Source organism: Myxine glutinosa, chromosome 6 (assembly GCF_964187855.1).
Source record: "Myxine glutinosa chromosome 6, kmMyxGlut1.1, whole genome shotgun sequence".
Lineage (NCBI taxonomy): Eukaryota > Metazoa > Chordata > Myxini > Myxiniformes > Myxinidae > Myxine > Myxine glutinosa.
Window position 1 is genome coordinate 162341229 of NC_136266.1, and position 16353 is coordinate 162357581.

General features: G+C 48.2%; 2 protein-coding genes across 9 annotated transcripts in view; one reads left to right on the forward strand and one right to left on the reverse strand.

Moving 5' to 3' along the window:
- LOC144892693 (protein FAM200C-like) overlaps positions 1–16353 on the reverse strand; it is a 1175895-nt gene that overhangs the window by 660121 nt on the left and 499421 nt on the right. The window lies entirely within an intron of this gene.
- The window catches only part of LOC144892691 (uncharacterized), a 78580-nt gene that overhangs the window by 31852 nt on the left and 30375 nt on the right, over positions 1–16353 (forward strand). For 4 of the 8 annotated variants that reach the window (XR_013623908.1, XR_013623907.1, XM_078780836.1 and 1 more), the window contains exon 2: positions 342–651. The exons of 2 other annotated variants lie outside the window; for them this stretch is intronic. The gene's annotated coding sequence lies outside the window, so the exon portion shown is untranslated. Of the gene's footprint in view, positions 1–108; positions 206–341; positions 652–16353 lie in introns of all 8 variants that reach the window. 2 more of the 8 variants (XM_078780833.1, XM_078780834.1) reach the window with 1 other exon arrangement.

Below are 16353 nucleotides of genomic sequence, written 5' to 3' on the forward strand. Positions count from 1 at the left end.
TCCCAACTTTTTTATTTCAATCTACCCCCCCCCTGCCCCCCCCCGCCCCGTGACCTGTGAACCCTTGACCTCTCCACCACCACCTTCATCCCTGAATTCCATGAGAAGCTGCTTTCAGGGGTTTATTTCACCTTCTAATCATCACTTCTCTTCTGTTGTGCATTAGGAAGGGCTCCATGCCCGAAACGTCGCTTCACTCCTGCCGGTGTTTATTAAACGTCTCTCTCGTGGAGTTGTTACAATTTATCATCTTTACACGGTATTTGTTACAACTCACTTTAACTTCCTGTGATTCATGAAACACTTTCTTGTGACTCCATTCCTGTCCCTCTCATTTTCAGGAGCTGAAGATGTGATTGTGAGTGCAGAAAGAGTCGAAGCGTTACCTTGCCGTGCAGGTACCGTGGAGGTAGAAATGTTACTGTGGTCAAATGGTCCAGGTCACATTCTGTCCTTGTTGAATACTTTGGAGAACCATTGAATGCAACTATTACTAATTCAACCGATATAAAAGTTGGAAATGAAGAAGATCAAACGATTTTTCCATCATCATTCGTCGTGTTGAAACACATCACGATGGGAACTTCACCTGCACGATCAACGCGAGGGGAAAGAATGACATAGAGAAAACAATCAGGCTCACCGTCACAGGTAAGCACTGATCAGGTGTGAATATTCAAATTGTTGATGAACAAACGTTTTATAATCCTCATTCTAATTTATCGGTTATAATTTATAAATTGTACTTTTCCAATATCCAATCCACAGAACATACAAAGGGATAAATGATTGTTCTTGTTTCGAAAAGGTGATATTTATAAAGGAGATGACACAGAGTGATTGTTTATCCTAAATCCTTCGATACAAAACAAGAGCGAGAATTGCTTTGCAATGCATGTTCCTGTACCTGCCGATGTGATATTTGCAAAGTCCAAACAGGGCATAACTGTGAAAAATTGACGGAATTCTCTGAAACTCGAACTTGTTCTGCAACTTATCATGATAAAGCCAAATGCAAAGTTTCAATTGAAGATGCTAAAGGATGTGGGGAAAAGTCTGAAAAACCACAGGTGGGCCAAAATACATTTGCCCCACCTCTCCAAATCTTACCTACCCCACACCTCCCTTCCCACCCCCTTCCCGCACACCTTCCCGCCCCCCTCCCTCACACCTCCCCTTCCCGCCCCCTCCCTCACACTCCCCTTCCCGCCCCATTCCCCCACACCTTCCGCCCCCACTCCCTCACACCTCCCCTTCCCACCCCATTCCCCCACATCTTCCTGCCCCCACTCCCTCACAGCTCCCCTTTCCGCCTCCCCTCCCTCACAACCTCCCCTTCCCGCCCTCTTCCCTCACACCTTCCCACCCCCTTCCCCCACACCTTGCTGCCCCCCTCCCTCACACCTCCCCTTTCTGCCCCCCTTCCTCAAACCTTCCCTTCCGCCCCCTTCCTCACACCTCCCCTTCCCGCCCCCTCCCTCAAACCTCCCATTCCCGCCCCCCTCCCTCACACCTCCCCTTCCCGCCCCTCCCTCACACCTCCCCTTCCCACCACATTCCACACACCTTCCCGCCCCCCCTCCCTCACACCTCCCCTTCCTGCCCCCCTCCCTCACAACTCCCCTTCCCGCCCCATTCCCCACACCTTCCCCACCCCCACTCCCTCACACCTCCCTTTCCCGCCCCATTCCCCCACATCTTCCTGCCCCCACTCCCTCACACCTCCCCTTCCCGCCCCCCCTCCCTCACACTTCCCCTTCCCGCCTCCCCCTCCCTCACACTCCCCTTCCCGCCCCCTTCCCTCACACCTTCCCACCCCCCTTCCCCACACCTTCCCGCCACCCTCCCTCACACCTCCCCTTCCTGCCCCCCTCCCTCAAACCTCCCCTTCCTGCCCCCCTTCCTCACACCTCCCCTTCCCGCCCCCCCTCCCTCACACCTCCCCTTCCCGCCCCCCTCCCTCAAACCTCCCATTCCCGCCCCCCCTCCCTCACACCTCCCCTTCCCGCCCCCCCTCCCTCACACCTCCCCTTCCCGCCCCCTCCCTCACACCTCCCCTTCCCGCCCCATTCCCACACACCTTCCCGCCCCCCCCCCTCCCTCACACCTCCCCTTCCCGCCCTCTTCCCTCACACCTTCCCACCCCCTTCCCCCACACCTTGCTGCCCCCCTCCCTCACACCTCCCCTTTCTGCCCCCCTCCCTCAAACCTTCCCTTCCCGCCCCCCTTCCTCACACCTCCCCTTCCCGCCCCCCTCCCTCAAACCTCCCATTCCCGCCCCCCTCCCTCACACCTCCCCTTCCCGCCCCTCCCTCACACCTCCCCTTCCCACCCCATTCCCACACACCTTCCCGCCCCCCCTCCCTCACACCTCCCCTTCCTGCCCCCCTCCCTCACACCTCCCCTTCCCGCCCCATTCCCCCACACCTTCCCACCCCCACTCCCTCACACCTCCCCTTCCCGCCCCATTCCCCCACATCTTCCTGCCCCCACTCCCTCACACCTCCCCTTCCCGCCCCCCCTCCCTCACACTTCCCCTTCCCGCCTCCCCCTCCCTCACACCTCCCCTTCCCGCCCCCTTCCCTCACACCTTCCCACCCCCTTCCCCCACACCTTCCCGCCACCCTCCCTCACACCTCCCCTTCCTGCCCCCCTCCCTCAAACCTCCCCTTCCTGCCCCCCTTCCTCACACCTCCCCTTCCCGCCCCCCCTCCCTCACACCTCCCCTTCCCGCCCCCCTCCCTCAAACCTCCCATTCCCGCCCCCCCCTCCCTCACACCTCCCATTCCCGCCCCCCCCCTCCCTCACACCTCCCCTTCCCGCCCCCTCCCTCACACCTCCCCTTCCCGCCCCATTCCCACACACCTTCCCGCCCCCCCTCCCTCACACCTCCCCTTCCTGCCCCCCCTCCCTCACACCTCCCCTTCCCGCCCCCTTCCCTCACACCTTCCCGCCTCCCCCTCCCTCACACCTCCCCTTCCCGCCCCCTTCCCCCACACCTTCCCGCACCCCCTTCCCCCACTTTGACTGTTGCCAGAGAGAGCGGGTATTTCTAGTGATTCGAATTTGTAATTACGAGGATTATGGGACTGAAAGCAGGGGAATGAAGAGTTGAAAATGGTTCTTGAGTAAATCATTTGGTAATAAATCAAATTACGTCTGCACAAGTCTTATTATAGAAGAGAAACTCGCTGGGAAACTCTTAATATTTAAAAGTGGAAAAAAAACAAGGAAATTATTTATCGACTTATCGTTATCAATTATACAATTCATTCTTTCCTCATGATAGTTTACTTGTTTAATGCATAAAGGGGAAAGTGTGTGTGTGTGTGTGTGTGTGTGTGTGTGTGTGTGTGTGTCTGTCTCGTATCTCCATATAAGTCGGAGGGGGAGGGGTTGTTTCCCCTCTCGTGGTAAGGAAATTGTGTGATTTTAACCTTAAATTTGTACATTTAAGATACTCTTTTATGAAAATTTAATGGAGAATAATCATGTTTTCCTGATTAATTTCAGTTTTTTTTGTTTTTTTTTACATATAACTCCTGAACATGTTTTGCACTTTGCATTGTATAACACGTGGTGTAATGAGTAATTAAAATATAAGTTGAACTTTGAAGATAAATTTAGACTTGGCCATGCCAGACTCCAATACAGGCCTTAGGTAGATCTACTGGAGTTTTCTTCCGTCAGTGGGATGCCTGGGTGCTGGGCTTGGGGCTGGGACCAAGCACTAACATTTTGGCAGGTCGCTGTCTTTGCCTTGGCCAATATCTTCTGTGTGTGCAATGTGCATATTGTCATATTGTCATGTCGTCAACCAATGAGAAACGTCATACATGTCACGGGTACATGATGATTGTAAATAAGACAACATTTGTCATGGGGGTGGGGGGAATAAGCAATTGGTTCACTCTGTCTGTGTGTCGAGTGAATGAAATGACATACAAAAAGTCCAGTATGTTATTGCTCCGCAAAGGCAAATTTTCACATGTCCAGCAAAATCCACTGCCGAAAATCCCGTACAGGAAATAACCATCAGATGAACTAACATCATAGCAAATTATCCTATTATTAAACGAAAGGCAAAATGATGCCAAAACACTCATCCCCCTCTTAATGCATTATTCGAATGGAAGCTGCAAACACAAGACATAACGGTGTAGAATAAGAGATGTAGACTGCCATGTAAAAACAAGTCAAGTGAATCCACTTGGATTCCGCCCAGGTTGGCACATGGAAATTATTATTCATATGGTACTTTCCATGGTGAAGTAGTTCGCAGCAGAACCGGCAGCATAAATATAGATTTGATGACGTCATGTTTACACATCTGAGCGCCAGAAACTGTCTACACATCTGAGCGACAGAAACTAGCTTCACTTTTGAGCGACAGAAATTCCCAGGCAAACGCTATAACGCACCAGGTTTACAACCTGTGCGTTAATAAAAAACACAGCATACACAAATAGCCAGCAAGCAAAATGTATTATATAAATATCGTGCTGGGAAGGGTACATGTCGTCCAGAGCGACATGGTGTATGCGGTGTTACGAGTATTGTTGTCGTATGGGATCTCGCGAGATCTCGGAGACGGTGGGAGGGATTTTAGAAGCTCCACACGGTCTCCACGTTTTTCGAAGTTAAGTCTGTTCACAATTGTATTTTGTCGAAACTGTATTTATCTTTCGGTGTGTGAAGTTATTGTGTGCAACTTTGGTTGTTTCTCGGTGTTTATCTTTCATAAATTGATCGTCTGTTTGCCGTGTCGCGAGCAAGGCCTTTGCCGCGTCGCCAACGATTTGAAATCGAAGTTAAGTGATTGTTCCCATTTGTATTTTCGTGAAAACTGTATTTATTTATGGTGTTGTACGTATATTGTGTCCCGACGAAGATTTTTCGGTGCAAATCTTTCATACCTGTATTGAAAATCGTGTTAATTCGTGTCGTGTCTTGAGGCCTTGTACAGTGTGCACTGTACAACCTTGAGGCTTTGTTTTTCTCTCAGCGGTCCGTCGTTTGTGATCCAATAACTTTCATTCTCTGTATTCCCAGCCTTTTCACCCATAGCCTACTTCCTTGTGTAAATCTCAACTCAAAAACAAACAAACAAAAAAAAAAAACAACAACATTTCCTTCTCTGTTCTCATTCGTTTATTCATTCTTATTCTTTCGTTCGTTCTTCGACCACGTGTTTCTCCCCCATTTCCCCAGATAGTTTTCACTCATTAACCTTCAATGTTTACACTTTCCCCTCAAGTTATGTATTCCGTCATATTTTATAACACCTTTTTCTTCTTCTTCTTTAAGAGGCTGCTTTCGACTTGCTCACCAAATCAATTCATCCCAAAAAAAATATCCATCTCCTATAGTGCCTTTTTTCTACATTCCCTAAACTCTCCTGCACTCCATCCTCCATCCAGCGTCCTTAAACGTATTTTTAACTCGAAGGTCACAAGAAACTCATTTTGCAATAAATGTTCGTTTCCCATAAATCGTACACTTTCAAAAATCCAATCTCACCCCTCCCCTCCAAATCTTCCCCATAACCCCTCCCCTCCAAATCTTCCCCATCACCCCTCCCCTCCAAATCTTCCCCATCACCCATCCCTTTCAAATCTCCCCCCTTGCCCCCTCCCTCCTAAACTACCCCCTCACCCCTCCCCGCCAAGACGCCCCCTCGCCCCCCCCTCCTAGACTCCTGCCTCACCCCTCCCCTCCAAATCTCCCCCATATCCCATCCCTTTCAAATCCCTCCCCTTGTCCCTTCCCTCCCAAACTCCCCCCTCACCCCTCCCCTTCAAATCTCCCCACCCTCATTGCTTCTCAATTTCCCCCCTCTCACTCCCCCTCCTCAAAGCGTCCTCCCCGCTTCTTCCCCCTTCAAACTCTCACCTCCATCTCCCCCAACCTTCTGCCACGCTCTTCCCCCTCCTCAAATAACACCTCATTGTGGCTCACCCAATCACCATCAAACCTTTTGTCCGCCCCATCCTTCCCTTTCTCCGAGCTATTCTGAAATCTCTGACGCACCTTCAACAGCTCTCCCTACCTCTTCCACCTCTTCCACATCTTACCCTACCCCTCCTCCCCCCTGTTCTGTATCTGATGCTCCCCCTTCCTCTTCATTAACGGTATGGACCTCAAACATCCGGGGCCTTCGTTCAAACTTAACTGATCTCTCCATACAGGTTGCTTCTGTCAAACCAGACGTGATCTGCTTAACAGAAACTTTCCTCCTTTATGATGTCTCTGATTCCATAGTATCTCTCCCGGGCTACTCCCTCCTCCGGTATGATAGACCTGAGCCTCATCCTGGAGGCGGGGTTGCTATCTTTATCAAAAACTCTCTTCCTCACTCGCCCTGCACTGCACTCTCTCCACCTCACCCCCAGGAATACCTCTGGCTACGGCTTCCCCTTCGCTCCCACCTCTTGTTCATATGTGTGTTGTACCGTCCACCAAACAGTGATGACTCCATCTACATCTCGCTGTCTGATGATACGGACCAACTTCTATCTACTCATCCCAACTCTCTCTTCCTCATATGTGGTGATTTCAACTGTCATCATGCCAGTTGGCTGGGTGTGGGTACCTCTCTCACCAGCCATGGCTCCTCAGCAAAGGACTTCTGCGACTCACTGGGACTGACACAATCTGTCAATTTCCCGACCCGGATCTGAGTCAACGGAACATCTTCTCTTCTGGACTTGGTTATGACTAACTTCCCTGAAAATGTCTGCTGCTCTTCTTCTGCTCCGATCGGATCATCTGATCATGTCCTTGTTAAAGTGGACATCTCTCTGACCATCCTCAGGGAGCCTGCTCAGCGTCGACGAGTCTGGCATTTCACTCAGGCCAACTGGCACGGTCTTCAAGCAGCCATCAATCATCTGGACTGGTCTCCCATCTCTACCACCTCTGACATCAACTCATCCTGGGAATTCTTCCAAAGTAAATTGCTCTCTCTCTCATGCACAGATTTATCCCATCTCGTCTTCAGTTGTCATACCCTTCCTCCCGTCCATGGTACACGGAATCTTGTGGTGAGGCTGTTGCCCAGAAACAACTTGCCTTCGTCTCCTGGAAAGCAAATCCAACGGAAGGAAATCTCATTTCCTTTCACAAAGCCCGAAACAAGTGTGTGTCCACCCTCAGGAGAGCCAGGAAACAATATCTCTCCGTTCTCAAGACCGAACTCTCTTATCTGTCTCCCTCTTCCAAATCCTGGTGGCGTCTGGTCAAATCCGTTTCTGGTGTTTGTTCCCCCTCCATCCCCTCCCTTACCTCAAACGGCTACACAGCTGACTCCGCACGTGAAAAAGCTGAATGCCTCAACTCTGTGTTTGCCTCTAAATCTTGTGTCCCAAACCCATCCCTCTCTGTACCCACCATACCCAGTCGTACCCTGCTGCTCCTGGACTCCGTGTCCTTTCCTCCTGACAAGGTGGAAAAGTTTCTGTCAACCCTCGACTCTGATTCTGCAACTGGACCCGACGGCATCAGCCCACGGGTCCTAAAATCCTGCTCTGCTGCTCCATCTCACCCTCTCTCTGTTCTCTTCACCCTCTCTTTTGCTCAAGGTCAACTGCCATCTGCTTGGAAATCAGCCAACATCACCGCTTTGCACAAAAAAGGTGCAAAAACAGATCCTAGCAACTACAGACCAATCAGCCTTCTCCCAATTATCAGCAAAGTCATGGAATCCATCATTGCTTCGGATATGAAATCTTTCCTCTTCTCCAATGGCTTGATCTCTGATCATCAATTTGGTTTCAGACCAGGTCACTCTACTCTGGACATGCTGCTTCTGCTGTCTCAACAATGGATGGAGGTCCTCAATGCCAAACAGGAAATTAGAGCTGTCTCCCTCGACATATCACGTGCCTTCGACACGGTCTGGCACCCCGCTCTGCTCACCAAACTCTCCTCCTTTGGATTGGAAATCTCCACGCATGGCTGGCGGACTTCCTCTCTAGTCGTCGTCAACGTGTGGCCCTGAATGGGTTTCTCTCATCTCCTCTTCCTGTTCAGGCTGGAGTTCCCCAAGGCAGTGTTCTGGGCCCCGTGCTTTTTCTGGTCTTCATCAATGATCTCTCTGACTCTCTCCAAAATCCTCTCTATCTCTTTGCTGATGACTCCACTCTCTGCCGCTCCATTCCTCTTCCCTCAGATCGGGAGTCTGCTGCCTCCTCACTCTCTGAAGACCTGGACAAAATCACAGACTGGTCAAACAAGTGGAACATGTCTTTCAATCCTGACAAATCTCACACTCTTACTATGTCTCTCCGAAAAGATCGACTGGACAACCCTCCCATCTACTTTCTCAACAATCCTCTCCAAGAAGTTCTGTCGCTCAAGATTTTGGGTCTCACTATCTGCCATGATCTTTCTTGGGAAATCCACATTTCCAAGCTGGCCTCCAAAGCCAGTCGCCGACTGGGCATCCTCCGTCGTGCGAAGTCCTTCCTCGGCACACCTGAGCTCCTCACCACATACAAGGCTTTCATCCGCAGCTCAATGGAATACTGTTCTCCCCTATGGGCCGGTGCTCCTGCCTCACACCTAGCTCGGCTTCACGCTGTTGAAACCAAAGCTTTCAGAATTATTGGAATCTCCCGCGATGAAGCTATCTCTGAGGGCCTTTCACTCACTCACCGCAGGCAGGTAGGTGGTCTTTCTGTCTGCTACCGACTCCTCTCCGGCCTTGCACCCCCAGCTCTCTCTGTGCTCTGTCCCCCAAATATTCCTACAGGTCGCACAAGATCTGCCAGCAACCCTCTGATGGTTAAACTGCCGAAATCTCGGCTCTCTGCTCACCTTCTCTCTTTCATTCCTCTTTTCTCCCGCCTCTGGAACAAACTCCCTCACTCCCTTCAATCCCACTCCTCCCTCCAGGTCTTTAAAACAGCTGTTCACCACCATCTCTTATCTTCCCCCATCCAAAACCTTGATCTTTTCTACCCCCACTAATTCACCCCAGATCCACCTTGTTTGAAATTCCAACTTCTTTCCTGGAAGTCCTGGCAGTGTCCATATGTTTTATACCTCTCCCACCGCCCCCTTCCCATGCCCCCCCCCCCAAAGCCCTCGCCCTCTCTCAGATCTCTCGATGTCTCCATATCTCTCGGTCCCTGCTCTCAAATGTTGTGTTTGTGTCCTTCCCCCTCTCTCCCCATCTTGTCTACCGCTCCCGATGTTATATGTTTTATGTGTCGGTTTGTCTTTCTGTGTGATTAATGTTCGCTCTTTCACGAGCCTCGATCTTGTATACAAAACAAAACAAAACAAAACAAAACAAAAAGAAAAAAAAAAGGGGTCGACCCGTTATTCAGTGGGAAAGGGGTTAAGGTGTCGAAACGCCAATCTGGTGTTGAAAAGTTACCGAGTGGTTTGACAGTATTATGGTGCATCTTGGAGTGTTGGCATTGAAGACGTTGCTTGGCCCAGTGGTGCGCATCAGCGTTGATGTGTGGCTCGGTGTAGCTCGTTTACCATCAGGTTTGTTGGCACCTTTGGCTTCAAATGAATCAGGACTGAGGTGTTGGCCAGTGCATCTTTGATGGTGTGGAATGCTGACAAGGTTGGCACCGGCTATCGGAACACTTCAAGGTTCTTACCAGTTGAGTGTACCTTGTTCAGCGGCTGCAGTGTTGTTGCTGTGTTTGGATTCAATCGATGGTAAAAGTTGATGAGGCCCAAAAACTCTTCCAGGTTGTGTTGAGATGACAATAATGGGAAATCCCAAATAATCTGCATCTTCTCCTCGAGCGGATGGATGCCTGAGCCATTAACAGTGGCTGAGGAATTTAAACTCCAGAATGCTGAATATGCACTTTGTGGGATTGATGACAACGCCAAAGTCCTGCAAACAGGTGAAGAGGAGACATAGGTGTTCCTGATGTTGTTTCTGCTGTTATGCTGGTGATTGGAATATCATCGATATACACAAAGACGTGTAATCCTCAGAGCAGTTCATCGACAAAACGTTGAAAGGTTCGTGTGGCATTGCATCGGCTAAGGGGCATCCAAAAGGAATTTGAACAGGCCGAAAGGCATTATGACTTCTATCGTCCGCATGTCATCTGGATCCATGGGAATGTAGACGACTGAACGAGGCAGACGATGAAGGTTGTAGCTCCGTCATGGGGTCACGGTCTGGAACAGTCGCGTTGTTTAAAAACTGGTAATTCTCGCAAGGACAGGACACGTGAAAAAGTAAGTACACCCCATGTAAAGTTTGGACTTTTTCAACATATTTCAACATACAGCTATTTGATCTTCATTTCAACAATATTGATAGATAAAGGTGATATAATATAACAAATATCATGAAACATTTACATTTTGTTGTCCATTGTATAATTTAAATAAACATAAATGCAAATTTCGCATGTGGAAAAAGTAAGTACACCCCTACATTTATCACTACTTCAAATACCTAAAATTAGAATCAGGTGCACCAGCTCAGGTGCAAATGATTAGAACATCGTCAGAGAGGATCTTGGAGGAACCTGTCTTATTTGAACCTCAGACATTTCGTTTGGTTTGCTCTTTGTTGTTGAAGTGTGCGGCGTCACCATGCCTAGATCAAAACAGCTCTCCGAGGCCTTCAGAAAGAAGGTTATAGATGCCTACGAGTCTGGGAAGGGATTTAAAAAGATCTCCAAACAATTTGAAATAAATCATTCAACTGTCTGGAAGCTCATCTACAAGTGGAGAAGATTCCAAACAACTGCCAACTTGTTCAGGCCAGGCCGCCCCAGCAAGTTCAGCCCGAGAGCAGACCGCAAGATGCTGAAAGAAGTACCTAGAACCACAGAATGTCATCACGGGACCTACAGGTAGCTCTTGCCACTGTTGATGTCAAAGTGCACGAGTCTACCATTAGAAAGAGGCTGCATAAATTTGATCTACATGGGAGGTATGCCAGGAGGAAACCTTTGCTGTCCAGAAAGAACATCAGGGCAACACTAAAGTTTGCCAATGAACACCTCGGCAAAGACTAGCACTTCTGGAACAATGTGCTCTGGACAGATGAGTCAAAGGTAGAGCTATTTGGCCACAGTACCAGAAGACATGTTTGGCGAAAACCAAAGACAGCATTTGACCACAAGAACCTGATACCAACTGCAAAGCATGGTGGTGGAAATATTATGGTTTGGGGCAGCTTTGCTGCATCAGGGCCTGGGCAGCTCACCATCATAGAATCCACTATGAATTCTTCATTGTACCACAGGGTGCTTGAGGATAATGTGAGGCCATCTGTCGGAGAGTTGAAGCTCAACCGAAGGTGGACCTTGCAACATGACAATGACCCGAAACATACCAGTAAATCCGCCAAGGAATGGCTGAAAAGAAAGAAATGGAGGGTTCTGGAATGGCGAAGTCAAAGCCCGGATCTAAATCCCATCGAGATGTTGTGGAGGGATTTGAAATGAGCTGTGCATGCAAGAAACCCCTCAAACATCGCACAGCTGAAAGAATTCTGCATGGAGGAGTGGGCAAAAAGTTCTCCCAGTCGATTTCAGAAACTGGTAGACAGTTATAAGAAGCGCCAACTTGAGGTTGTTTTGGCCAAAGGGGGCAATACCACTTATTAGAGCCAAGGGTGTACTTACTTTTTCCACATGCAAAATTTGCATTTATGTTTATTTAAATTATACAATGGACTACAAAATGTAAATGTTTCATGATATTTGTTATATTATATCACCTTTATCTATCAATATTGTTGAAATGAACATCAAACACCTGTATGTTGAAATATGTTGAAAAAGTCAAAACTTTACATGGGGTGTACTTACTTTTTCACGTGACTGTATATATACACAGTCGGACCCCACTGTTCGCGGGGGGATACGTTCCTGGAAAATTGGAAAATGCCAAGAATTGCGAAACAGCAAATGGCGGGGCATTGTTTCAATGGAAAAAGGAGGGATTGGTTCCCGAATCGTGAAAATCCGCGAATATCGAGAAACAAACCGAGAATGGTGAGGCAAAATCCACCAATGGTGAGGCAAATCCCGTGAATGTTGACGATAATCCGCGAACGTCGATGAAAGTCCCGAAAACGGTGAGGCAAATCCCATGAATGTCGACGATAATCCGCGAAGGCCAATGAAAATCCCGCGAATGTATGCCGTGACATTTTTCAATGGGGGAAACGGGGTAGGTTATAGGTTCCTGGCAGTTCCTGATTCATAGAGGAAATTTTAGGTACCGTTTCCAATGTATTGAAGGAATGCGCTGCTAGTTTATCGAAAGTGCTTAACCATACCATACCCTGAAACGAAAAAAACCACAACAACATCATGTACCGTTTCAAATTTTTTATTTTACAAACACACGGAACTTTTCAAATGATGATGAAGATGGCGGTGATGAATTAAAATCCCATTAATTCCTCAAACTCTGAGGACAACCCAATAGTGTAGCAGCATAGCAAACCTGTTGTGCATTTTGTGATACAAGCACCAAATTTGGCACAAATGTACATTAATATGTTGCGAACATTTTCAGATATTGGGCCACTTGAAATTCCGTAATTTTTTTTTTCAATTTTTTTCAAATTTCGTAATTTCAAATTTTTCGGGTGACACCGTCACAATTTCGGTCTTCGAGGCCGGCCGATATAGTGGGGCGGCTTAGCCCAAATATTCAAAAGAATTGTGCATTTTGTGATACAAGCACCAAATTTGGCACAAATGTACATTAATATGTTGCGAACATTGTGTGGTCAGCAATGAAGACGAGAGTCTGAATTACATGTATGCAAAAGACCTTGTGAACCAGTGAAGCAAATACACGGGTAAGCATGAATTAAATCTAGGGCATGATATAATTTCCATGATGTTTACCTCTACACTCAATGGTGGAAGGAGGTAATGTTTTGATCCCAGCTTGTCTGTATGTCTGTTTGTCTGTTAGTCCACAAAATTCCAGACAAAGCTTGTAGTAGTGGTAGTTGTAGTGGTAGTGGTGATAACAGAAATTGTTATATAGAACTGAACTTATATTATTATTATATGCAGAAAATAACTTCATTTCTATATGCCCTGCAGTGGACAGGTTAATTGGTTTATGCACTGAAGGGGTCACCCTGGTGTGCACTGCTGTGTTCTGCCTCACTGAGTTGTTCAGGTATGATGTACTCAGCACAAGCTTCCGGTCGGCCCGGAGGTGGGGGTGCGGGGCCTGTCACGGAACGTCAAAACAAACGGCCTGCCGGGGCCGCCCAAAAGTCGGGCGTGAGGGGCGCGTCCACTAATGGAACGCCTCTCGCTTCCCAGATCGAGGGCCACGTGGTCAGGAGAACCTCGTCCCTTCCGGTCACACTTTGCCTATCGGCCGGCCTCGAAGACCGAAATTGTGACGGTGTCACCCGAAAAATTTGAAATTACGAAATTTGAAAAAATTTGAAAAAAAAAATTACGGAATTTCAAGTGGCCCAATATCTGAAAATGTTCGCAACATATTAATGTACATTTGTGCCAAATTTGGTGCTTGTATCACAAAATGCACAATTCTTTTGAATATTTGGGCTAAGCCGCCCCACTACAAATAATTGTGCTGCAACATCGTGCATTGAGGGAGAGGCAGGGGAGTGAGCAGGTGAGGATGCTGGTGGGGACTCTGAGAGGGTGGCAGGAGAGGGTGCTGATGGTCTTGAGGTGGAGGGAGCAGGGTCGATGAATGGCAGATTGCCACAGGATTTGATGCAGCTCTTTGTAGGGGAGAAGCACATCATCCAAGCTCCTCTTGAACTTGAGGTACCTCTCCATGATTGGGTCAGCGTGTTGCACCCAGTCGACATCGCCCGCATGTGCTGCAGCAACTCGCCCAGGAAATGGACTGTGAGGTTGGACCTCAGCACCTCTTCCTCATCACTGCCCGCCTCCTCCCCCTCGGAAAATGTTGTAATGGCCTTCAACTCCTCCTCGGTGAGGTCGTCGCCATGCGAAGCAATGAGATCCTCAAACTCCTCCTCGGTGAGGTCATTGCCATGCGAAGCAATGAGATCCTCCAACTCCTCAGGCTGCATGTCATCAAAGCCTTTCCCTCCCACATACCATGCCAACCTGACAATTACATGCCTCTCCTCCGTGTTATTGGGAAAGTCAGAAAGGTTTTTCACTGCCTGTGGCCACAGGTTGTGCCAGCACACGTTGACGGTCGAGGCTCTCTTTTTTCCACCTGTGGAACCAACTTCTACATTCTCTTCATTCTTACTCTTCACTCCAGGTCTACAAGACAGCTGGTTCACCACTATTTCAGATCATCCCCAATCCAAAACCATTCTCTTTCCTCCCCTCATTACCCCCCCCCCCACCCCTCCATCACCCCAATCCAAGCCCTCCTCCTTCCATATTTCCAGTTTTCCCTCCTGGGATTTTCCTTCTGTATGCATCTTGCCCACCCCAAGCATCCTTTCCTGCCCCCCATTCCTCCCCACACTCGTTGTTTGTCCAAGTCTCCCTCTACATTGGCCTTCAATTCTGCTGCTATTTCCCCCCCTTCTCTCTACTCTTCGTTGTCCTGTTGCTTCCTGATCCGTTCAGTATACTCGTACTAGCTCTCCTACGAGCCTCAACTATGTTTACAAAAACATCCCTGAATACTTCTCCTTCCAAATTATGAATAATAATAGTTCTAGTACTGATCCTTGAGGTACCCCACTACCGACAACCCCCAAGCCAGCAGTCCTCTCACTCACAGCTACCCTTTGCTTCCTATCAAGAAGCCAGTTTACAAAACAGTTAGCTACTCTACCAGCCACTCGTTAAGCCATCACAACTACAAACAACCTCCTATGTGATACCTTGTCAAATACCTTCTGAAAGTCTCGATATATAGCATCCACTGCACTTCCCTCATCCACCCAATCAAAGCCTGCTTCTCTAACTCCAGTAAATTTGTTGTTTCCAAGTCAACAGTTCCTCCAAGTATGTGAAATTGTATTGCTTTGTTCTCCTTGAAATTTTATTCAGTCCATGGCTGGAACTCAATGTTTCTGTGCTTCCAATATTGGATAACAAGGAATTTGTCAACGTCCATGTGGTGAAACGCATGGCTTATGGAGTCAAACAAAGTGAACAAATCTCCTGAGAGAGCTCATTCAATGGAAACCGAAAGCAAGGAAGTGAACATTTTAACAAGAACTGTCTACACTTTTACTTTGCAAATACAAACTTGGACAGTAATGGGAAAAATGCATCATGTTTGAACGTACCATGTTCAGCTACCATGTTGAAAAAAAACAACCAGAAAACAAACCTAACCTGGAAGTGATTATTGATGTGCACAACATGCAGCTCACATATAGAAGATCACAAAATGGTTTTCATTCGTTTCAAGATTCAACTAGAACTGCCACTTTATAACTGCTGGCAGTGATGACCGGTTTCCTCCGCCTTCCCGCTTTCATACAACCCCGCTTTCACATTATTATTTTTTCTCCATCAATTTATCCCGAGATGATGCTCAATACATTTCATCCTGATGAAACTAATGCCAGCAGATGGGACGGCCAGCTTAACGTCGATCATCCTCTGCCGACAGAAGGGACGGTCAGCTTAACGGCCATCAACAAATGCCGACAGATGGGACGCAATCGCTCGAACCACGCCGACACGAGTTGACCTCAGCACAACACAACAACAAGCATTTTAAGGCCATTTCCCCTGCTAGAGCGGGGGTATAGCCTTGCAGGCCCCATGACAATCTTCTCCATTTTGCCCTATTTTCTGCATCTCTCCTTGTTAACCCCCTCACCCGCATTTCTTCTTCCACCACCTTTAGCCAAGTCTTTCTCGGTCTTCCCCGTCCTCTACTTCCTTCTACATTCATTTCCATCACTCTTCTCAACCAGTCACTTTCATCCTTCCTCAACACATGACCAAACCATCTCAACCTGTTCCTCTTCACAGCATCAATCACAGGCTCTATTTCCATCATCTTCCGCAATTCATCATTTGTCTTCCTCTCTCTCAACGATACTCCGCACATCCATCGAACCATTCGCATTTCCACCCTTTCCAGCCTTCGTTGCTGCTCGACGTTCATTACCCATGTCTCGCTCCCATAAATCATAAGACTTCTCACACATGCACCATACACCTTTCCCTTCAGCTTCAACGACACTCCCCTCCTCATCAGCACGCCACTCAGTTCCCAAAACTTCTTCCATGCACATCTCACTCCAGCAACCGTTGCCGAGTCTGATCCACCTTCTCCATTCAGCATGTCTCCGAGGTAGCAAAATATTTTCACACCTTACAGCTTCACGCCGTCTCCAAGATCCCACTCAACATTTCCTCCATCTGGAACTCCCTCTGTGCACACCTTACACTTGAA